Below are 23,569 nucleotides of genomic sequence, written 5' to 3' on the forward strand. Positions count from 1 at the left end.
CGAGTCGGCATTGTGGTCGTAGACCCGTTCCTACTGGAAGGAAACTCGCCTCGTAACGCTGGCTGCTGAGATGCTAAATCTGAAACTGGCTGACTGTTGCTCCGGAACTCCCCGGCTACAAATCCCATAAACACTAAATCAGATACTGATAACTACTCCCATGGTAAAATAACTATGTTACCCTTGGTCAAAGTCAACTTTCAGTTGACCGGACTCGCTGAGTCGGGCCGCCAACTCGCCGAGTCCCTAACATCCTTTCTAATCCTCTTCCCACTTCAACTCGTTGAGTTTGGCAAAGACTCGACGAGTTCTTCTTTGATACTAACATCGAGTCTAACTTCATCCGACTCGCCGAGTTGTATGAACAACTCGTCGAGTCTATTCCTGAGGCAATAAGATTGCCTTGGACTCACCGAGTCATGGCGTAGACTCGCCGAGTCCCATGCATGTCATTACTATATAGTCGATTCTAGTCGATTTCAGTGCATCCAGTTCATATATCTGGGTTTCTAGGGCTGGTTTTACACGTAAAGTTTCCAACTTTACGTGCATGCACAAGAGAATGGGGCTTAAACACCAAAATCATCCAACAATAAGCACTTAGGGTTTAGAACAAGGTTATATCTGCATAAAGGTAGCTACATTGAGCTCCTAGAGCTCAATAACATCCAGATCTATGGTTTCCATTGTAAGGATAGTTTGATTCTCGAGTTTGAATCATATAAAGCTCCAAGAGAACCATAAACAAGCATAAAAGAGGGTTTAATGGAAGAATAAGTAAGGTAATAACTTTATTACCAGAATATGGAGCAGATGGAAGCTAGCTCTTGGATCTCCTTTCTCTTCTATTGATCTTCTTTCCTTCCTTCTCTTCTACAACTCCCAATCTATCACAAAATACTCAAGCTCAACAATGGGGACTAGGGTTTTACAGAGAAATGCTCTAAAGGTGCTGCAGGCTGGGGTGGGAAGCTATAATGACGTTTAAATAGGGTACAAACCCTGGGATTTAGGGTTTCATCCAGACTAGCGGACTCGCCGAGTTCGAGATACAGACTCGTCGAGTCGCCTACTAAAGACTCGTGCAAATCCCGTCTCTACTCGACGAGTCGGGCTATTGACTCATGGAGCTTCTCTTAAGGAAGGAAAAATACTATATTTAAATTACATACCAGAAATGGGGCATTACAGTGTGTTTATGTGTATGTGTATGTGTGTATGAGTGTCTAGGTGTGTCTATGTATGTATGTATGTATGTATGTATGTATGTATGTATTTGTATATGTGTATGTATGGGTATATGTGTTTCTAAGTGTGTTTATGTGTATGTGTATGAGCCGTCGGTTCAGCTTACATGGTAATTTGCCAAGTAGTCCACCAAATAATTCTATATTTTATGTTTTTAAGCACTTAGTTAAACATTTATAGTTGACACTTTTAATGTGTATTGTTATACACATTTAGTATATTATTAGACAATGTTCATTAGTAATGCATTTATATTTGATACTATTTAAGGTATTAGATGATGTTTATTAGTTTTACTGTAATGTTATTAGTTTTGTGGTTGAATTTCAATATTATTATAAGTTTAATCTAATAAGTTTTGTCAATATCATGGAGAAAAAAAACTAGAATTTTTGTTATTTATTGCTTTTTTTTTAAAGAGAGATATTTAGTGACAGAATACTTACGGAGAATCCGTCGGTAATATGAGTCGTCGGAAATCCGTCGCTATAGTGCTCCCTATGTATTCCGTAGGTAAATTACCGACGGAAAAATGTTGTCGGTATTCTCAGTAGCAGCTAATCAGTTGCAAATCCGTCGGTAAAATTTACCCACGAGCGTTTATGCTATGGCCCATTTTCCGTCGCAATTCCGTAGGTAAAACCCTATACCTACGGATTTTGTCGTAGGAATTTTCAGATTTTCTAGTAGTGCAACCTGAAACACCAATAGATTGGTTGTTGTAGAAAAAAAGTTAAAAGGTAGTTTCCAAAAACTTACTCGTGACTATTAAATATTGTATGAAGAGTGGTCGTCAGGTTTTGTAATGTTTCCACAAGAAGTAACCAAAAAACGTAATCTGAACATAAATCCATTGTCGTCCAGCGGTTAGGATATCTGGCTTTCACCCAGGAGACCCGGGTTCGATTCCCGGCAATGGAATTTTTTGTTGCTCTTTTGCTTGTATCAGGAAACTCTTTTGTACGTGTATTAACAATCCAATCCCAAATGTATCCAAATTCCAAAACATCAATAAAACAAACACATTCATCATCTGTTTTTACTTCCGTTAGTTTGAAAACGGGAGTTTGAGGGGAATGTTTTACTTAGAGTATGCATGTAAAAGTGTCAAATTGCATTCTCACATTGCTACTAGAATAGAAATCTACAATTTAAATAAGCTTTATAAAGAAGACCCTACAGCAACCTAATATAATCACGCATCCATGTAATAAGCACATAGCGAACTATTCTTTCGCCTTTTACTAAAGAATACCGTGTGTTTGTTACATTGAGTGGCATATGCCTATTTTTGGAGAGGTGTTCTTTTTTTTTGGATGCCTCTTAAAATCTCCTAGTTTTTAACTTTTTAAGCGATTGTTCTGATGCTTGACTTTAAAATACAGATGTTGAGTAGTAAAATGTTAGTTTCTTTCGTTTAAATGCTTGATTGTGAAACCTCGATTAGATCTAATAATTGGGAGAATATCAAGTCTCGGAAACATGCATGTCAAAAGCCGAATTATCATGACCAAGTGGAATGTTTTTTGTAAGTACAAGATGACTTGACTTAACACATATGAAAAGGAATTTATAACAAAACTAATGGAGAAAACTAAAAAAATGGATAATTCAATAGCATAGATACTAAGATTACGTGCATGAATCTCCTACCAAATAACAAGATGCTAAGAATGTCTATTCTTGGGACTCCATCTAACCTGAAAATGCCAATCGATTAGTTGGTGTAAGAAAAAGGGTAAACAAACAGGTAAACGTATGAAGAGCAGTTGTCAGTTTTAGATAATCAAACAGCTTCACAGTCTTGCTGGTTGAGCCCATAAGGCCGTAATAATAAAATGACAACACAAAAACATAAATCCATTGTCATCTTATTTTCACCAAGGAGACCCGGGTTCGATTCCCACAATTGAACTTTTTCGTATTTATCCAGAGATAGAACTAATAATAATTCAAACCCAAATTCCAAATGTAAAAAAGATATCCAAAAGCATTAAAAGGATTCATATTTACAAACGAAAATAAGCTATACAAAAAGAAAAAGAAAAGAACTAAATCGCCCCAAAGGCCAAAATTCATGCGGCTCTCATATCATTTGTAGTACAACGATCATCATACAAGTTGTAATAAGTTGAAATCAGCCCTCAAAAACAAAATCTGGAATTGGAGCTGGACTCTGGAGAACGGGCCATTTGAAGGATCTAGAAGGCATAGTGATAGTGTATAAACTTTCAAAACAGCTGTTACTATTCTTATCCGAAAAGTCAATACGATTTTTTTGTATAAAAACTATTGATAAAATGATTTTTTTTTTCATTTAAGCTATTACTTACCTACTAAAGTCGGTTAGCAGGTTGAGTACAGATGTTTACACTAGTTTCCTGCCAACATAAGGTGTATCACGTTGGGCTATTTTGGACCGATTTTAGCAGGTAAATGATGAATTAAATGAAACAAATCAAATTATAGTAGTGGTTTTTCTACAAAAAAAAAAAAAGGGTTGTAATGACTTTTTAGTACTTAATGGTGAAAATATAAAAACTATAGTTTAAAAGGGTGTATAAAGTAGAGTCAAGAAGGTTCAATTGCATTCCCACATTGCAAGGTAAACGGAAATGTGGATTTAGAAATACATGTATAAATAAGGCCCTCCAACAGGTTATGAAATCATGCAAGCCATGTGATGAGCACAAAGCGAACTATTCTTTCGCCTTTTACTAAAGAATACCGTGTGTTCTTCACATAAAGTGGCATATGCCTATTTTTGGAGAGGTTTCCCTTTTCGGGATGCTTCTAACTATTCATAGTTTTAAGCTTCTAGTGTGCAGTTGGTAAATTTAATTTTTTTTTCCAAATGCTTGATTAGTAAACCTGCTGCAGAAAAATCAATTATGAACTACAAAAATATAAAAGCATTTGTGTATTACTGATCCTTTTGGCAAAAGAGGAAGTTTGATACTGTCTTGGAAATGGTTAACATACTTGTTTGACATCTAATGAACCAACCATGAAAGATATGCCATAAAAGCTATTTTCGGTTATGGGAATGAGGCATTCATGTCTTTTGTGTAGGCAAGAGATCGAGAGCAAGTCTTTTCCCCATACTATTCCATTTTTTTTTTGTGTGTGTGAAAAATTGCATCTTTTGTATCATTGACGTGTGTCCGGCCAGTGTATGCCAAAAACAATACAACATGATCTATCATGTTCATTACTACGTAACCAACCGGTTGTAAGACAATATTAACTATACTACAATTTTTTTTTAAGCTTATCGATATATGTAACCTAGTTACTCCTTTGTTAACAAGATGAAAAGGTTGAGTAACAAAACATAGATTAAGAAAGTGGAAAAAAAAACATTGCCTACTTATATTTGTTGTCTTTGTATGAGGATTGGGTTGGTCTTCATTCATTATCAACGCAATCATCTTATCATGGTAGATGTTTTCAACAATCTATCAAATTTGAAGAATGTTATCCGAAGCAACACTAGCAACGATGCAATCTTCATATCGGTTGTTTAGAAGTGATAAATAACAAATGATTGTTTATTTAAAAATTGTAAATGACCACATTAAAAAATAATTATAAATAAAAAATATAAATAATAACATGATTAACAACTTAAAATGAACATGCTATAAAATAACTTCAAAGAATAAAACTAACTCCAGATATTTGAAATAGATTAAACAAACCGACTACATAAACCGAACACGATTTATATAATAAAAAATAACATATTATTTGATAAGTCCAAAAGAATATTACCCAAGTTTGAACAATTTATGAGATCATACTAAAAATCAAACCGTAAGAAGTTACACTTATATTCCAAAGGTTAAGAACACCTTACCTCCGCGACTCCTCTTAACCTATTAAGACCTGATGTATGCATTAAGTTAAAAAGAAGTGCTCCTATATATCTATCTGGATTAAGTCTTGTTTCCATTAAGTTCACTAAGTAAAAAATAAACTCCGCCTTAGACATTTTATGGGTCATGAAACAGTTTTTATATAAAAAGATAGGGATTTTTTTGCAAATCATTGAAAGTTGCAGGCACAACAAAGGCTATTTCATAAAGGTGTTGTATTTCAACAACCAAATATTAGAAATATTTGTAAATGATTAGTAACATTGATTAATTTTGTATTTGAAAACCACTAGATTTAATGTCATAAATTACAAATGCTTCATTTGTTTAACCGACAAAGATGCGTGTTTGTGCAACGTCGATTTCATTGTCATAGTATCTGGAGGACCATAAATCAAATTTAATCAAAGAAGTTTGCACAAGTTCGTAGCCATAAGATATATAAGTCACATCAATGAAAGAAAATAAAAATCTGATGATATAAATTTAAGAGAGTCTATGACAAACAAGTTTCACTTATCTTGTAAAAATATTAAATTTTCAGTTTGTTGCTTTGAGGTGGTACTATTAAAACTAAAATTAAGTTTCAAAATAACTGAATTACTAGTAATTAGGATACTATTTGTTCCTAACTAAAACACCAACTTTAATTTACTAGTAACACGTCATAATATAATAATTCAAAATAAAGAAGTATTGCTACATTCCCACATTGCTAGCTGAATGGAAATCTACAACTTTTACAAACCGTATAAAGAAAGCCCTTCACCATCCTTTTGAAATCATGCTGCCATGCGATGAGCACAAATTGAACTATTCTTTCGCCTTTTACTAAAGAATACCGTGTGTTCTTCACATCAAATGGCATACCCCTATTTTTGTAGAGGTGTTCTTTTATGTAATACCTCCAGCAATTAGTAGTTCTAAGATTTACAAACTATTGATAGTCATATTCAGCTTTGAAGTATATAATTATAAGGTTGTTCCTCCAAATGCTTGATTAAAAGCCTAGCTAATAGTATTAAATTATGAAATACAAAAATAGAAACCAATTTAATTAAGCTATAAACATTTGTGCTTTATTGATTTTTTGGCTAATGATGAGTAGAACTTGAAGTTTGACAGCAAACTCCACAATCCATTAAAACTTATGGTTAGAGATACAGTCGGGCCAGAATGGTGTTGTAAATTAAAGCTCATTAGTCACCTGGAATAGTGTGGGAATGAAAGCTCATTAGTCACCTCGAATGGTGTTGTAAATTATGTTTTTGGTTTAAAAAAGTTTTCCTTTTCAATTTTGGTTAAGTTCCATGTAATGTTGGTGGTCTCTTTCAAGTAAAAGTATTGTTTTTGGTCAATGAGTATATATAAACTTTGCAATTTTGATCCCAAAATGATAGACATTTTATTTGACATAAGGCCTAAAAACATAACAAAAACCTCAAATTAGGACCAAAATTACAAGATAAAACCTTTTAGGACCAAAATTTAGAAAAACAACTATACTCAAGGACCAAAGATGTAATTTACTCTAAAACCGTAAGGAAAATGACATTGTAGCACATTGATGTATTGCTTTCGTCCTAATTAGGTCCTCAATTTTTTTTCACAATAGATCACGTAACTTGTTTTGTAAGTGTTAAATAGGGTATTGAGCCCCAATTATTGGTTTACCGGTTACATAAGGTTACATGGATGACTTATAATGGATAGACCATGTGTTAGACACATCCTCAAGGATGTGTTTCCACGATACAACCTTATACTCCATCTGGTAATCCTTCTCATTTATTATTCCCCTTTTTGAGCAAACGAAAACCCTAAATAGTTAGCTCGATGTCTTCATCTTCGTCTTCTTCTAATCAGCAACTACGATTTGTAACCACTAACAGAGACATTAAGAAGTACTTTCGTGACCTTTGTTTCCAAGAACGCACCTCTTGGAATTTGGATAACCCTAGATGTCACCTCGGTTTCAATTTTGGTTCCATTAACTATAATGTAAAGATTTATGCAAAAAAATTGTGAATTTTATTTGTAAAAACCCTACATTTTCATTTGGACAAACCCTTATATAATAATAGTAAACCCTAATATTCGTTCATGTCTCCTTTGCTGTCACACAGGAGTTACTTGAACACCAAACTTCTTTATAACTTCTGCTCTGAGTTTCCTTACACTCATCTTATGCTTATGTAAAATTTGGTTTGTATAATGACTCCTTGTCTATGCATATGTAACAAGTGACCCTAACTCAAAGTTTTTTGCAAACATGTGTGCACTCTTAAAATACTTTATCTAGAAGGTATCTCCAACACCCATCCGTGATGCCCATAACATGAATGTGCAAGTACCTTTACAACACAAAACCAACAATAGTTTCCTATCATTCTTTTGAAAACAAAGTTGGTACCTATTGGCCACAACATAGTTGCACAACATCGTTTTCACTTGTCCTAGGTCCTTAAACCTCATACAAGTACAAGATTTTGCTTTTTACAATGTAAGGATTCATTAAAAATAGGATACACTTATGCATATTGGTCTCACTTTCACTCATATTAGCTTCATCATCGTTGATGTTGAAGTCCTCCTCTCCCTCATGAGCAGACAATCTACTTAGAATGCTATGATTTTTTGTTTTGTTCGTAAATTGTTGTTTCTTCGGTATAATCAACATCAACTTCTATCATGTTAGCTACCTATTGCTCATTTTCCCCACCCATGATGCATGAATCATGTTCATCCTCTTCATTGACTTCATCAACAAATCACTCCTCTATTCTAGCACCGGTATCGTCCATATATAGGGAAAGTTAATCATATGTTCTGTAAGAATAAAAGAATGAAACTTGCATTGTATAAATCATTTGCAATAGGGAGAATCTTATCCAACAATATTTTGTCTAGCTTGGAGTAGTAAAGTTTCTTGCATTCTTCTTGCATGAAACGTTCGAGCCAGATCGCACACTTAGAGTAATCCATACCAACAAAATCATTATCGTCAATGGTAATGGTGAAACCATTAACATAAGAGAAGGGATGTCAAACAAATGCCCCATTATGGTTGAGCTCCACTTTTTCGAATAAACTCCATCAACATTTAGATTTCATGTCCACTGCTTTGATGCTTTTACACTTCAAAGAACCCTAGTTTTTTTGGTCTACTTTTTACGAATCGGTGGAAGAAGCTATATTGATACATTTTTAAAATGATGTGGAATTACTTATGTGGCGTTAAAAAATATATATTTAATATTATCAAATCCATGTTAGCAACAAAATCGAATGACCGCTTCACATTTCTCAAAATGATGTAATTGACAGGCGAAAACAATACATTAATGTTCTACAATGTCCTTCTCCCAATACTATATTCCTCGACTCTAATGTGACATATTGTGTGATTGTGGAAATTGAAATTTTCTTCATTTAATGGAAAAATCATGCAAAACTTTAAAACACTAGCATACAAAATAAGGGTGGAGGAATATGTGGGTAAGTGGGTTTATCTTTTACATGTATAGAACAACTCAAAGGTTGTTCGACTTAAATAAATTCTTATGAAGGTCGTATATCTTTATAAATAAATCCACTTCCACACTTGCATCACATGGGACACAATAAGATTTTTCAATTTTCATATGATGCACTAAGGTTAAAATGTGAAACCATCAAAACAAAAATCAATTTGAAATTTTAAAAGAGGACACCATTTGCACATAACTAAAAACACCAATTTTCATCACAAGTATGGAGAAGAAAGAAGTACTGCTACATTCCCACAACACAAAAAATGGAAATGTAGAGATTGAAAGAGCATGTGCTTGTTGCAACAAGGGGCATATACCTATTTTTGGAGAGGTGCTCCCCTTTGGAATGCTTCTAACAACTAATAGTTTTAAGTTGCTATTTTCGAATTGATAAATATTTATTTGTTTTCCAAATGTTTGATTATGAAACATGGCTTAGAATTATTAACTATTGTAACATCCGGATTCCCAGGTACATTATTTATTCATTTATTTTGGAGATTTTGGAGGGACTCGGCGAGTTAACGCTTAGACTCGCCGAGTAGGATCGCGAATTCTATCAGGGTTAATGACCGGACTCGACTAGTCGACTAGTGGACTTGGCGAGTCTGTGTTGTTTAATGAAACCCTAATTCCTAGGGTTTGGAACCTATTTAAAGGGGATTATAGACACCATTTGCGGCTACCAGACCCTTGAGCGAAACCCTAAGAGATCTAGAGCGTTTGTGAGGAAGAAGAAGCCATTTTTGATCCTTGTGTGGGTGTTTTTGCAAGAAGAAGGTGACCAAGGCAAGAGGGAACTGAAGAGGGTGCTATTCTGCGGATTTCAGAGCCTAGGGACTTCATATTGAGGTACATATTCAATCCTTCTTTAGTTTTGGTGTTAATATTTGAGAGTTAGGGTTTCTAGCCCCCTTTAGAGTACGAATTGTGAAGCAATTGGTCCCTTCTTGTGTTGAGACTTTGGATCTGCATCCAAAGAGGTCTAGAGACCTTAACTTCTTGATCTTTATGGGTGTCATTGGGGGATACAAGCTTAGGATGTCATATTGAGGCCACTTCTTCAAATAGAGCCATTAGGTCTTTGCATGGGCATCAAGATCCAAACTTTACGTGTTTATCTTGCTTAAGGAGGCCAAATCTATGGGTTAGAGGAACGGATCTGACCTCAGGAGGTCATTTGAGTTTGAGCATGGCATGAACTCGTCGAGTCCAAGAACAGACTCGGTGAGTAGGATAGTTTTCCCCCATGAATCACCCAGTTGTTGACTCGCTGAGTTGGGGAAGTGACTCGGTGAGTCATTGGGGATTTTGAGGACTTGAGTTCATGAATGAACTCGCCAAGTCACAATTGTGCACTCGACAAGTCTGGTCAAAGAGTTGACCGTTGACTTTTGTTGACTTTTAGAGTATGGTCAACAATTGGACTTGTGGACTGTTTGAAGGGTGAAATGGTCTTTTAGCTTTCTTAGAGGACGTGTGAGGATTTAGTCTAGCCTGGAGAGCCATTATTAATTGGGATGATCGTTTATGTGTTTAGGCAGAGGCTAGATCAATGTTACAGCGAGATATTACCGAGACATCCGAGGTGAGTCTTCTCACTATACTTACCTTGAGTGGTAATTAGAGTTATATGATAGAGTATCTCATATGCTCTGTATGTGATGTGTTGCATTTCATTATTTCTATGTGATTTATGTTGTGTGTGTTCCAGTGCTTGACATAGTTAGGACCGGAAGGTCCATAGAGTTAGAACCGGAAGGTTCACAGAGTTAGGACCAGAGGGTCCACAGAGTTAGGGCTCAAGGGCCCACATAGTTATAGCCTCGAGTGTCTAGTATGTGTTATATGTGGTATATTGGGGAACTCACTAAGCTTCGTGCTTACAGTGTTTGTGTTATATGATTCAGGTACTAGTGAGGATCGCAGGAAGGCGCTGACATGATCAGTACACACACACGCGCAGAGTTTTATTGATATATTATGATCTTGGGATTTGTGATAAGATAATGTTGATACATTGTTTTCTTGAAAGTGATTATGAATGAATTTACTTGGTTTTAAAAAAAGTGAAAAATTGTTTGAATTTTTACGGCGTTACAACTATGAACGCAAAAAATGAAATCATTTGTGTTATACAGATCTTTTGGCTAACTATGAAGTTTGATAGTCTCGGTGACTATAAACACCACAAGTCATTTGATACTTGTTTGACATCTAATAGGTCATGAAAGAGTTTGAAATTTAACGGGGTACACTAGGGAAAGCTATTTTTATAATAATAATGGGGCATTCATATCTTTTGCATAGACAAAATATCAAGAGCAAGTGTGTCTTATCTTGTTCCAACTTTTTTTGGTGGGATAAAAAATGCATATTTTCTTACATTGACATCTTTCCAATCGAATGCATGACAAAGGAAATACAATGCGTTCTTACTAGTTAAGTAACCAACTTTCCGTAAGGAAAGACTAACTTATTAAATCGTCATATATGTAAAATAGTTACTCCTTTATTTACTAGATGAAAAAGTTGAATAACAAAACATAGACAAAGACATATGCAAGAAAACCTTTATATTTATTATGTTTATTTCTACGCATTTTGAGGGATTTTCTAGAAATCATGTAAAATAGTTTTCCTTGGAAATTCATACGCATTTCCTAGGACATTCCTAGAAAAGTCGAAAAATTGACAGGTCCTCGGAAATCCCTCGGAAGTTCCTATGCATTTTCGAGGAAAATATTTATTTTAGGCATTTCCTTGGAAATCCCTCAGAAGTTCCTATGTCTATTTGATGATGGTGCTGTTGTTGATATATGTTCGTCGGTTTTTGTCATTTTGTTGTTGGTTTTAGTGGTGTTATCGATTTTTTGGTACTTTTAGTGTTCTCGATTTTTTGGTACTTTAGGTGTTATCTTGTTTTTTGGGGGATTGTTTTTGTTGTTCCTGCTTGTTGCATTATTTGTTTTAGTCTAAGTCGTGTTTGTTTAGCTTCTTGTTTCTATGTTTAGTTTTGTTTGAACTCTTTTGTTTTATGTTAGCTTCCTGCTAGCGTTTATTATAATGTTATTTGATGCCTTTCAAAAAACTAAAATTATGTATGTTCGTTTTAACATGTTTTTACGTTCGGGAGTCAGAAGAAAGACAAACCTAAATGCAAACCCAAGCCAAACGACATGCACAGTTGGAAGCTCAAATGGCTTAAATCATGAGACAACTCCATAATAACACTCCACCAAGTGGTAGTTAGTTGTTGTTGAAAAGTCTAATACATTTCTTTGATATTTTAAATTATATTTTTGATTTTAGATGTTTGCTTAAACTTGTTTGAAAATGAATACATTTAAATTTATGTTTCTTTGTGATATATATATATATATATATATATATATATATATATATATATATATATATTCTGCATTTTGGATAGAAAATATGGATTTTTGTGTGCTTTTCGGGATTTTTTACCGGTGCACATTTTCTCGGAAATCCCTAGGAAAACACTAGGAAAATTTGTCACAAATATGTGACAAAAACGCCATAAAGACTGTCATTATAGAGTTTCCCTCCAAAATCCATAGGAAAAAATTCCTTCGGAAATTCCGAGGAACATGTTTCCCTCGGAAATGCCGCGTAATTTATTTATAGGAAAGTCCTCAATATTTCCTACAAATATATTTTCTCGGAAATGACTTGGAAAATTCTTCGGAAAGCTTTTCCTTGGAAAATATATTTTCGTGTGTGTTTCCGCGTAATTTATTTTCTCGGAAATATATTTATAGGAAATATATTTTCTTGGGGATTTTTTGAAGGAATAACTACCTTTTTCCAGTAGTGAGAATTGGTAACCGAGGCAGGACAAATGGAAAAAATTAATGTTGTCATTGTATGACTTTATTCCTAAATAAAAACTAAAAAATGGATAATTCAAGAGTATAGCTTGTAAGATTCCATGCACGAGTCTCTCCTAAGTCCTAGCTACCAAACAACAAGATGCTAGAAATGTCTATTCTTCAAACTCCATCCAATCTGAAACGCTAATAGATTGGTTGTTGTCATAAAAAGAGTAAAAAGGTAGTTTCCAAAAACATATGCAAGAACTCTTACTCCGTGACTATCGAATGTATGAAGAACAGACGTCAGTGTATGTAATCAAACAGCTTCACAGTCTTCTGTTGGCCCCGTTTCAAAACAAGTAATTAGAAAATGTAATCAGAACACAAATCCATTGTCGTCCAGCGGTTAGGATATCTGGCTTTCACCCAGGAGACCCGGGTTCGATTCCCGGCAATAGAATTCTTTTTTGCAATTCATGTATTACAGCATAATCCATTTTATTCGTTCATAGAAGTATTAATAATCCAATCCCAAATGTATAAAAAACATCAATTTAATTCATATTTAGAAACAGTCTTTTTTTTCTATCATCAAATCAAAACCTTTGCAGTATAAAAACGGAATTTTAATAGACACATTCATCATCGGTTTTTACTTCTGTTAGTTTAAAAACTGGAGTTTGGGGGGAATATTTTATTCAGGGCATGCATGGAGAAGAAAAAACTGTCAAATTGCATTCCCACATCGCTACTTGAATAGAAATCTACAATTTAAATAAGCTCTATAAAAAAGACCCTACAGCAGCCTAATATAATCACGCAGCCATGTAATAAGCACATAGCGAACTATTCTTTCGCCTTTTACTAAAGAATACCGTGTGCTTGTTACATCAAGTGGCATACGCCTATTTTTGGAGAGGTATTCCTTTGTTGGGATGCTTCTAGCAATTCACAGTTTTAACTTATGAGTTATTTTTCAAAGTTTTGAGAACTATTTAACTTTGCAATGAAAATGTTTGAAGCTATTTTTGTTTCAATTTTTTGGCTAAGTCCTCTCAATTTGACAGTCTTGTAAACACTTGACACCAAACCTCATCTTATAAGCCCTTGCATCATATGTTGTTGTGGATTAGACCAATAAACCATATGTAAAGGAAGAAAGCTAAGATTTAAAAAGATGCAAACAATCACTTTAAAGAATACCGTGTGCTCTTCACATTATGTGGCAAGAGGTTCAATTGCATTCCCACATCACAAGGTGAATGGAAATGTAGAGTTAAAAATACACACTACTAGAAAACAGACCTTTAATGACACGCTTTTTACGTCACGCACTGATTAATGATACGCAAAAGGGCGTGCCCTAAAAATAATGTCAAATCTTTAGAAATTTAAAGAATTTTGGACGCGCATTTTTGCATGCCCTAGAATTAGTGTCTCGCAAAAAAAACACAGAGGGCGCTTATGTTAAAGGCGTATTATCTAGAAATGTCACTTTATAATTTTACAAATGCGCTTTTCAACAACTAGCAGCGGGAAAAAGGAAATAAAAAAAATTAGAAAATCCGCCTTCCTTCCTTGTTTCCCCTCTTTAGCTCTGGGTATGTTCTTTGACCACAAAAATCTTCTCCGGTCATCCTCCACCTCCCTACATCGAGTGTTGCTTGCGTCTTTCCCTTGCACTCCGACCGCCGCCACCGATTCTTCCCCGTTCGTTGACATCGATCAAGGCTCATTTACTTCTACCCACTGGAACCACCATATCTCCCACTCGATGTTGAAATTGTAAGAAAAAGCCCTAATTCAGTATTATACTCTCAAGTCTCAATATTAAGAATGCAAATCTTGATTCTTGTTTGTTTCTTATTCCCCACAGATAAACCGAAAAAGGGGAGTTAGAATAACGAAGGTAGCGGGAGTTTTGGTCCGGTGGTCGTGGTTCATCTATCGAGCAAGGAAGATGGAAACGCAAGCAACCATGGTGGCTCGATGATGCAATCAATCGAGAAAGGGGAAACACCTCTAGTGCGGGATCGATTTGACAAAAGGAGAAGGGAGAAGGAGCGATGCTTCCCTTGTCTGCCGCAACTAGGGGGAAGGCGCTCCGACGGTCTCCTTGGTTGTTCTTCCTTGTCGCCATCAGATTACACGTAGGGAAGGGACTCAACTAGTCCGATGGAGCAGGGCAAGTAGCGACTAGTAGATCGGGATGATCGATCTATTCGTGAGGAGGAGGAGGTAATTATCGGTTCTTGGTGAGCTTTCCTTGGCTTCTTAGACTCCTTCATCGGTAGAAATCGGGGTTAGTGAGTCGGTTTCTTGTCTGATTTCGCTGAAATAAACGGAGGGAGGAAAGGTTTGGGTGGAGGTCTAATCGATGAAAACAGTGGGAGCCTCTTGGTCTCGTCGGATGCTACTCCATCTCCAATGGACACCTCCCATGTAACAACGTAAATTTTCAAACAAAATTTTCATTTCAAAATAAAGTATTTTCATTCAAAACAAGGCATAAATATTCCAAGTGTCCTGTCAAAATACAAATCATAGAATTCCCAAGATCACAAAACATCTATCAGTGTGTACAGATCACGCCGGCGCCTTCCCACGGTCCTCGCTAGTACCTGAAACACATACATAACAACTGTAAGCATAAATGCTTAGTGAGTTCCCTAATATACAACTTACGCACATACGCCTTTCCAGGCCCTGACCTTCCGGTCCATGTGTCTCAGGGGACTTCCGTCCCTGCTGGGTAAACCTTCCGATCCTACCCACGCCGACCTTCCGGTCCACAACACAACGCCTTCCGGCCCATAACATAATCGTCTTCCGGCCCATAACATAATGCCTTCCGGCCCATAATATAATGCCTTCCGGCCCATAACATAATGCCTTCCGGCCCACATAACATACATAGCACGTATAACAAATAACTTACCACATATAGCACATATATCATATATCATATCTGACCTTCCGGTCACACAGTCAAACCCTTCCGGGTACAGTATAGTGAGAAGACTCACCTCGTGAATATCGAAAGCTAGCAAATCCCGAAATCACTCGTGCTCGATCCGCTGAGCTACAATCTCCCTATAACATCATATATCTCTTATTAACACTTTTATCTTCTAAGTTTGACTATCCCTAAGAAGTCAGACATAGGTCAACTCTGGTCAACGGTCAACGGTCAACTTGACCGGACTCGGCGAGTGCTAGGGCGACTCGGCGAGTCTAAACGTCCTCACCAATTCTCTAAGATTCCCTTTCTACTCGTCGAGTATCCTCCTTGACTCGACGAGTCCCTCCTGGAAGAATCGCGGGGCCACCTCGACTTAACTCGCCGAGTCTGAAGAACAACTCGGCGAGTCCCAGTTAATCTTCAAGCTACTCGCCGAGTCTGTTCATCGGACTCGGCGAGTCCATGCCATGCAACCGCTCAAACTGCTTTCTAAGGTCAGAACTGCTCCGACCATTCATAGGTCTGGCCTTTCTAGACTGATTCATCACGTAAGGTCCTCATTTCGGTGCTCATAATACACCCCATGACTCATAATTTACATTTTGACCTAAGGCATAAGGATTCCAATCCAAAACCTCCATTGATTCCCGAAATGCTCAGGCATGGGACATTCTGGACTTCCAAAGGTCCCAATACAGGGTTCCAATCGCTTGGGGGACTAAGGTAACACTCAATCTAGCCACAAAAGGGTTCAATAAACCCTAAATCCATATACACATCAACATAGAAGAATGCAACTCGAAATATTACCTGAATAACGTGCTCTCTGTGTCCCCAATCCTCAGAACGTGGCTTCTCTTGTTGTTCCCTTAACCAAGCCTCCTCTTCCTTGCAAAACAACACTTCCAAAATCAACAATGGTCCTCTACCTTGCTCCAGATGCTCACAATCGAATTAGGGTTTCTCTCAGAGGACTAGGGTGAACAATGACGGCCATAAGGTCCCTCATATACGTCCCAACCCTGAACGGTTAGGGTTTTCGCTAAACAGCGCAGACTCGCCGAGTCCATATCCGGACTCGTCGAGTCTAGTCGCGAACCCGCGACCAGATCCGCGATCCTACTCGGTGAGTCTAGGCTCCAACTCGCCGAGTCCCCTCTTAAAACACCCAAAATCATAAATACAACGATACCTGGAATTCCGGGCTATTACAACTCTCCCCCACTAGGACTAGACTTCGCCCTCGAAGTCTCACTCTGAAAATAGCTCCGGATGCTGCTCCCGCATCTCACGCTTCGGATCCCAGGTCATTTCCGATCCCTTCCGGTGCTGCCACTGAACTAACACCAGAGGTATCTCCTTATTCCTTAGAACCTTGATCTTCCGATCTCTGATGGCCACTGGTCTCTCGGCATAATTCAGGCTCGCATCCACCTGAATGTCCTCTAATGGAACCACTGCCGACTCATCGGCTATACACTTTCTCAATTGCGACACATGAAAAGTGTCGTGGATCTGCCCCAACTCTGCTGGCAACTCCAAACGATAGGCTACCCGGCCTATCCTTGCAATCACACGAAATGGCCCAATATACCGGGGTCCCAACTTGCCCCTCTTCCTGAATCGAATCACTCCTTTCCAAGGAGAGACCTTCAGGAGAACGAAGTCGCCGACTTGAAACTCAAGCTCGGATCGGCGTCTGTCTGCATAACTCTTCTATCGGCTCTGGGCGGTCAATAACCTCGGTCTAACCTGCTGAATCTGCTCTGTCGTCTGAAGCACGATCTCTGTACTGCCCATCACTCTCTGTCCCACCTCTCCCCAGCAAATGGGGGTCCGACACCTCCTACCATACAACAGCTCAAAGGGTGGCATACCAATGCTCGAATGATGGCTGTTGTTGTAGGAAAACTCTGCCAAGGGTAAATATGCATCCCAGCTACCCCCGAAATCTAACACACACGCTCGAAGCATGTCCTCCAGCGTCTGAATCGTTCGCTCGCTCTGACCGTCTGTCTGGGGATGGTATGCGGTACTAAAATGCAATTTAGTACCCAGCTCCTCATGGAATTTCTTCCAGAATCTGGAAGTGAAGCGCACATCACGGTCTGAAACAATCGAGATCGGCACCCCATGCCGAGATACCACTTCTCTCACATATATCTCCGCCAACTTCTCCGCTGAAGAACTCTCACTGATGGCCAGGAAGTGTGCACTCTTCGTCAACCTATCCACAATCACCCAAATGGCATCGACTCCTCTGGCAGTCCTCGGCAATTTGGTGATGAAATCCATAGTGATCTGTTCCCACTTCCACTCGGGAACCTCCAATGGCTGCAACTTGCCATGCGGTCTCTGGTGCTCGGCCTTAACCCTACGGCAGGTCAAGCACCTCTCAACGAACCATGCGACGTCCCTCTTCATACAGGGCCACCAATACTCTTTCCTCAAATCCAAATACATCTTCGTAGCCCCGGGATGGATCGAGAATTTCGATCGATGAGCCTCTTCTATCAAAGTAATACGCGTACCGCCCACGAACGATACCCAAATCCGACCCTGAAACGTCATAAGCCCTCGTCCATCCTTAACGAACTCTGAAACCAACCCAACGACCAGCTCTCTCTTCTGCATCTCTGGTCGCACAGCCTCGGCCTGTGCCCCACGAATAGCATCCAATACTGGAGCTATCACAGTCAATCTCAAACATACATCTCGTAGTGGAGTGCTCTCCGCCCTGCGGCTCAATGCATCGGCTACCACATTAGCCTTGCCTGGGTGGTACAGGATCTCACAATCATAATCCTTGACCACATCCAACCACCTCCTCTGACACATATTTAGGTTGGGCTGATCCATCAAATACTTCAAGCTCTTATGGTCCGTGTATATCGTACATCGAACCCCATACAAGTAGTGACGCCAAATCTTAAGAGCGAACACTACTGCCCCCAACTCTAAATCATGCGTGGGATATCTCGCCTCATGAGGTTTCAGCTGCCTCAACGCATAAGCTATCACATGACCCCTCTGCATCAACACTGCACCCAGCCCCAAAATCGATGCATCGCAATACACTACAAAATCCTCCATCCCCTCCGGGAGAGCTAATACCGGGGCTTCGCACAACCTTTGGCGAAGTGTCTCAAAGGAGGTCTGCTGCTCGGGTCCCCATGAGAATGCAACACCCTTCCGGGTCAATCTGGTGAGCGGCACTGCGATCTTGGAGAAATGCTTAATAAATCTCCGATAATACCCTGCCAACCCAAGGAAGCTCCTGATCTCAGAGGGTGACTTCGGCACCTCCCAACTCATCACTGCCTCAACCTTGGCCGGATCGACCAATATCCCTTCCTGATTAACAACATGTCCTAGGAATTGGACCTCCCGCAACCAGAAGTCACATTTGGAGAACTTTGCATAAAGCTTCTCCGATCTCAATACCTCAAGGACCTCCCTCAAATGCTCCTCATGCTGCTCTCTAGATCTCGAATACACTAGAATATCGTCGATAAATACAATCACTGACCGATCCAACATCGGCCTGCATACTCTGTTCATGAGATCCATGAACACAGCCGGGGCATTGGTGAGCCCGAAAGGCATCACCACAAACTCATAATGCCCATATCGCGTCCTAAACTCTGTCTTCTGGACGTCCTCATCCCGCACTCTCACCTGATGGTACCCTGACCTCAGATCAATCTTGGAAAACCAAGATGCTCCCTGCAACTGATCGAATAAATCATCGATCCTCGGTAACGGGTAACGGTTCTTGACCGTCAACTTGTTCAACTCCCGGTAATCAATGCACATCCGGTGTGAACCATCCTTCTTCTTGACGAACAGAATAGGCGCTCCCCACGGCGAGCTGCCCGGCCGAATGAATCCCTTCCCCAGCAACTCCTGAAGCTGCGAGGACAACTCTTGCATCTCCGGAGGTGCAAGACGATAAGGCACCTTAGCAATAGGCGCGGCCCCCGGAACCAGATCGATACCAAACTCTACTTGCCTCACAGGAGGTACTCCCGGCAACTCCTCGGGGAAAACATCTGGAAACTCATGCACCACTGGGACCTCCTCAACTGATCTCGGTCTCTCAAGAACCTCCCGCGTATCCATCACATACGCCACAAAACCCTTACAGCCCTGCTGTAGACACTGCCTCGCCCTAGCGGCCGAACAAAAAGCTGATCCCGAACGGGTACCCTCGCCGTACACCGAAAGAACTCCCCCACTAGGGTCTCGTATAGTCACCAACTGACGCTCACAGTCGATGACGGCGCCGAATCGGCTCAACCAGTCCATGCCCACAATGACACAGACATCACCCATCGCAATAGGAACCAGGTCAATCGGAAACTCAACCCCGAAAATCTCTAGCACGCATCCCCGGAGAACCTCCGTGGCACAAATCACTCTCTCGTCAGCTATAGAAACTCTCAGAGGCCGACTCAACGACTCACGACTAACGCTGATATGCTGACTAAAAGCTAAAGATACAAAGGACCTACTCGTACCCAAGTCAAATAACACTAAAGCAGGCACAGAGTTCACAAGGAAGGTACCTACGCATATCATAACATAAGCATAACATCTCGACATCAAAATAAATACATGAAATACAGCATACCTGCCACAACATCGGGCGCAGCGCGGACCTCCTCCGCAGTCAGCTGAAAGGCTCTCCCACGAGCCCTCGGGGCCTCGGCCTTCACCGGTCGAGTCGCAGTTGCCCTGGCAGTAGGTGCAGATCCCTGAAGAAGCTGAGGGCACTCGGCCTTCCGATGGCCTGTCTGGTTGCAATGAAAGCAAACCGTAAACCCCTTGGGGCAATCCCTAGCAATGTGCCCCTCCTTGCCACACTTGTAGCAAGCACCAGATCGACATGCCCCATCATGACTCTTGCCGCACTTTCCGCAAGTGCGGCCCTTCGAACCTCCCGTCCTCGAATCGGCGGACTTAGTCCGCTTGGCTGCCGGCTGAGACTGAGCCGGCCGCCGGTCCACCCGCTGAGACTCGGCCTCCTCCCTGGCCTGGGTCTCCAACTCAATCTCGCGCTTCCTGGCATTCGCCTGAAGCTCAGCAAAGGTATGATAGGTGGAGTTTGACACAAACTCCCGGATATCCCTCCTCAAAACTCCCAAGTACCGGCTCATCCGAGCCTGCTCTGTGGACACCAGCTCGGGGCAGAACATCGCCCTCTCATGAAACTTCCGCGTGATCACCGCAACTGAATCAGTACCCTGCTTGAGGGTCAAGAACTCCTGAACCAATCGTTCCCTCTCCACTGGGGGAACGTACTCGTCTCTGAACATGGAGGTAAACCCCTCCCATGTCACCGCTGAAATCTCTGCCAATGTGAAGTTCGCCATCACGAACTTCCACCAATCCTTCGCTCCCAGACGGAGCTGGTTCAAAGCGAACCGTACCCTCAGATGCTCCGGACATGAACAAGTGTAGAAGCACCCCTCAATATCAGCGATCCACCTCATCGCAACAATCGGATCCTGTGTCCCATCAAACTCAGGTGGCTTCGTGTTGCTGAACTCCCGAAACAGCAACGAGTCACCCCCCTGTGGCCTGGCAGCGACCACAGCTGCGGTAGCTGCAGCGGCTGCAGCCCCAGTCAATGCGGCGTACCGCTCCTCAAAAGTCTCCATCAAGGTGGTCTTAATAGACCCAAACATCTCCGGAATCTCAGCCCGGATCGCTGCAGCCACCTCCTCATGAATCATATGACGAATCTCCTCGTCACTCACACCGCTCGAACTCGCTCCGTGGCGTGGTCTAACCATGATGTCTCTGAAATACAACATAAAACTATCAAAGACTCCATCGAGTATAATCGCACTCGATAACGCAACCCTACTCAGTCTCCGATATCCAGGGATTCTTACTTGGGTCTCCCACTGACCCGGTGTCTTCGGTAGTACGGGCCCAATACTACCGACCACACCGCATCAGCATTCATCCCAAGTCTTCCTCCCCAAACCCCGGATAGTGAGCACTCTACTTTTGTTATGCACTATCTACCCGCACACTAGCAAAGCGTCTCATATCGGCAACCTCCCTAGACTAAGGCATCACAAATCAGGCCACTCTAGTCCTATCATGAATACCTAGTCTTCTAGCATGCATAACAATTCATATCATAACTTATCTCATAACATAACATTGTAAGGTATTTTGGGGATCTTTACCGTTCGGGCGCTGACTGATCGTACACACTGTTTCTTTCTTGTTTACCACAAAATCATTTACAAAAGTTTATGCCTTTATTTTAAAAGTTTTCCTCAAATCCTCGGTTTGAGTTCAGTTACGCCCGAAGGTGCACCCGAATCCCTCAAACCAAGGCTCTGATACCAATTGTAACAACGTAAATTTTCAAACAAATTTTTCATTTCAAAATAAAGTATTTTCATTCAAAACAAGGAATAAATATTCCAAGTGTCATGTCAAAATACAAATCATAGAATTCCCAAGATCACAAAACATCTATCAGTGTGTACAGATCACGCCGGCGCCTTCCCACGGTCCTCGCTAGTACCTGAAACACATACATAACAACTGTAAGCATAAATGCTTAGTGAGTTCCCCAATATACAACTTACGCACATACGCCTTTCCAGGCCCTGACCTTCCGGTCCATGTGTCTCAGGGGACTTCCGTCCCTGCTGGGTAAACCTTCCGATCCTACCCACGCCGACCTTCCGGTCCACAACACAACTCCTTCCGGCCCATAACATAATCGCCTTCCGGCCCATAACATAATGCCTTCCGGCCCATAATATAATGCCTTCCGGCCCATAACATAATGCCTTCCGGCCCACATAACATACATAGCACGTATAACAAATAACTTACCACATATAGCACATATATCATATATCATATCTGACCTTCCGGTCACACAGTCAAACCCTTCCGGGTACAGTATAGTGAGAAGACTCACCTCGTGAATATCGAAAGCTAGCAAATCCCGAAATCACTCGTGCTCGATCCGCTGAGCTACAATCTCCCTATAACATCATATATCTCTTATTAACACTTTTATCTTCTAAGTTTGACTATCCCTAAGAAGTCAGACATAGGTCAACTCTGGTCAACGGTCAACGGTCAACTTGACCGGACTCGGCGAGTGCTAGGGCGACTCGGCGAGTCTAAACGTCCTCACCAATTCTCTAAGATTCCCTTTCTACTCGTCGAGTATCCTCCTTGACTCGACGAGTCCCTCCTGGAAGAATCGCGGGGCCACCCCGACTTAACTCGCCGAGTCTGAAGAACAACTCGGCGAGTCCCAGTTAATCTTCAAGCTACTCGCCGAGTCTGTTCATCGGACTCGGCGAGTCCATGCCATGCAACCGCTCAAACTGCTTTCTAAGGTCAGAACTGCTCCGACCATTCATAGGTCTGGCCTTCCTAGACTGATTCATCACGTAAGGTCCTCATTTCGGTGCTCATAATACACCCCATGACTCATAATTTACATTTTGACCTAAGGCATAAGGATTCCAATCCAAAACCTCCATTGATTCCCGAAATGCTCAGGCATGGGACATTCTGGACTTCCAAAGGTCCCAATACAGGGTTCCAATCGCTTGGGGGACTAAGGTAACACTCAATCTAGCCACAAAAGGGTTCAATAAACCCTAAATCCATATACACATCAACATAGAAGAATGCAACTCGAAATATTACCTGAATAACGTGCTCTCTGTGTCCCCAATCCTCAGAACGTGGCTTCTCTTGTTGTTCCCTTAACCAAGCCTCCTCTTCCTTGCAAAACAACACTTCCAAAATCAACAATGGTCCTCTACCTTGCTCCAGATGCTCACAATCGAATTAGGGTTTCTCTCAGAGGACTAGGGTGAACAATGACGGCCATAAGGTCCCTCATATACGTCCCAACCCTGAACGGTTAGGGTTTTCGCTAAACAGCGCAGACTCGCCGAGTCCATATCCGGACTCGTCGAGTCTAGTCGCGAACCCGCGACCAGATCCGCGATCCTACTCGGTGAGTCTAGGCTCCAACTCGCCGAGTCCCCTCTTAAAACACCCAAAATCATAAATACAACGATACCTGGAATTCCGGGCTATTACAACTCT

At 40.6% G+C, this 23,569-nt stretch overlaps 6 non-coding genes across 6 annotated transcripts; all 6 read left to right on the plus strand.

Moving 5' to 3' along the window:
* The first annotated feature begins 2,097 nt into the window (after positions 1 to 2,097).
* TRNAE-UUC (transfer RNA glutamic acid (anticodon UUC)) lies at positions 2,098 to 2,169 on the plus strand. Its single transcript has one exon. It is a non-coding gene; the product is annotated as a tRNA-Glu (tRNA).
* Positions 2,170 to 2,449: 280 nt separating this feature from the next.
* LOC145077405 (U5 spliceosomal RNA) lies at positions 2,450 to 2,562 on the plus strand. Its single transcript, XR_013693152.1, has one exon. It is a non-coding gene; the product is annotated as a U5 spliceosomal RNA (small nuclear RNA).
* A 1,360-nt stretch (positions 2,563 to 3,922) lies between these two features.
* On the plus strand, positions 3,923 to 4,040 carry LOC145077403 (U5 spliceosomal RNA). The gene has a single exon (XR_013693150.1). It is a non-coding gene; the product is annotated as a U5 spliceosomal RNA (small nuclear RNA).
* A 1,874-nt stretch (positions 4,041 to 5,914) lies between these two features.
* On the plus strand, positions 5,915 to 6,029 carry LOC145077408 (U5 spliceosomal RNA). The gene has a single exon (XR_013693154.1). It is a non-coding gene; the product is annotated as a U5 spliceosomal RNA (small nuclear RNA).
* A 6,857-nt stretch (positions 6,030 to 12,886) lies between these two features.
* Positions 12,887 to 12,958, plus strand: TRNAE-UUC (transfer RNA glutamic acid (anticodon UUC)). The gene has a single exon. It is a non-coding gene; the product is annotated as a tRNA-Glu (tRNA).
* Positions 12,959 to 13,319: 361 nt separating this feature from the next.
* On the plus strand, positions 13,320 to 13,438 carry LOC145077399 (U5 spliceosomal RNA). Its single transcript, XR_013693145.1, has one exon. It is a non-coding gene; the product is annotated as a U5 spliceosomal RNA (small nuclear RNA).
* The last annotated feature ends 10,131 nt before the right edge of the window (positions 13,439 to 23,569 follow it).

Source organism: Lactuca serriola, chromosome 9 (assembly GCF_051521515.1).
Source record: "Lactuca serriola cultivar US96UC23 chromosome 9, Lser_US96UC23_V15, whole genome shotgun sequence".
NCBI lineage: Eukaryota > Viridiplantae > Streptophyta > Magnoliopsida > Asterales > Asteraceae > Lactuca > Lactuca serriola.